Raw genomic sequence first — 1,840 nt, forward strand, 5'->3', positions numbered from 1 at the left:
CATGAGGGACCCACCTGGGGCCTAGCATTTCCTTCACTCCTTGTCTGTGCCTTGGAAACGGGAAGTGGGAAGTGGGTGACACACTGAGGGCTTGCGGAGGAGGGAGTGGGGATGGGGTGGAGTGGGTTGGGGATGGTGACCTGGATTCAGCTTCAGTGCCTTCCTTCAGCCTTCACCTTGGTGCATTCCTCTTGCCTCAGTTTCCCCAGCACTTCTCAGTGCACAGAGGAGGCCTGGACTCAGGAGCAACAAATTCAAAACCATTGAACATCACATTAATAAAAGATTGTTGTTGCCTCCTGGTGCCGTTATGATCAGGGTCCCCTGACCCTTGTCGATTTTGTTTTTCCTCCACTCTTACTCTCCTACTGTTTTTCAGCTGTGACTTGCCCTGGTACAGACAGGCAGGCAGACGTATCCTAGGCCCCCTCACCTAATGCATGCACACACACACACACACACACACACACAGGAATTGACCTATGCTCTCTCACCTCACCTCTCCTGACTCATTCCCCAAGAGACCAAGTTTACAGAGCCAGTTCTGGGCTCTTAGGACTTTACAACATTTAACCTCATGGGAGCATCAGGGGGCAGTGACCTGAATGGTCCCCATTTCACAGATGGTGTAACAGAGGCACAGAGAAACTCAGGGACTTGACCAGTGTCACACAGCTCAGGGTTGGGCTCAATGGATTAGTTCTGGAACTATGTACACCCTAGCTGTTCACTGCATACAGTTGTAAGCTGCAAGGTTTCATGTGGCCTTCAAGTTTTATGATCCAGAGGAAGGGTGGAGTGTGGATAGTGCCATGCTGTCACAAGCCTGCTTCTTCTGGTCACAACCAATTTGCTTCTGTTTCACTAGAGACAGGGCCTGACCTGTCCAGACAGGGAAGCAAAATCGGACAAGCTGATGACCACATTTTTCTGTATTCTTCTCTCTAAGGGGAGACAGAGAAGCAGCTGCAAGGGATGGAGGACTGGCTTGTTCTGCCTCCTTACTCACCTTGTAAAAGTACCAGGCAGCTCATGTCTGCATCTAGGACAGAGAACAACCATTCTGAGAACAAGCACATTCTCAAAGCAGTCTCCAGGGACCTCTCTATGGCTTCTAAACACAAAGCTAATGACTGCACATTCAAAGGACTTTAGGCACTGACCACTGTATCACTCCCTCACAGTTGACACATCCCCAAACTTCTAGAAACACCAGAGTGTAATGACTATCTCTTCATAATTAAAAATAACCACACAGTATTCTATAGTGGCTTTCCTATGAACAGGCAGCCTTGTACACACTACATCAGGAGCTCATTGAGAGAGAGAAAATTTGGAGTTAGAAAAAGGAGAAGAAGGTCCAGTGACAGGTCCAAAGTGGGATCCAGCTCAAGGGGAGGTCCCAAGGCCTGACACTATTACTGAGCTATGGAGCACTCACAAAAAGGGACCTATCATGACTGACCTCCAAAAGACCCAGCAAGCAGCTGAAAAAGTCAGATGCAGATATTTGCATCTTCCCAATGGACAGAAGCTGCTGACCCTTGTGGTTGAATTAGGGAAGACTGAAAGAAGCTGAGGAGAAGAGTGAGCCTATAGGAGGACAAGCAATCTCAATTAATCTGGACCCCAAAGATCTCTCAAACACTGGACCACAAAACAGACAGCATACACCAGCTGATATGAAGCCCCCAATACAAATGCAGTAGAGGACTTATGGGTCTGTGTTTATTCAGAGATGATGCACTTAACCCTCAAGACACTGGAGGCCCCAGGGAGTTTAGAAGTCAGGTGGGGTGGGGGTGGGGTGGGGACATCCACATGGAGACAGGGAGGTGGG

The sequence above is a fragment of the Mastomys coucha genome, unplaced genomic scaffold (genome assembly GCF_008632895.1).
Source record: "Mastomys coucha isolate ucsf_1 unplaced genomic scaffold, UCSF_Mcou_1 pScaffold15, whole genome shotgun sequence".
NCBI classification, from domain to species: Eukaryota; Metazoa; Chordata; class Mammalia; order Rodentia; family Muridae; genus Mastomys; species Mastomys coucha.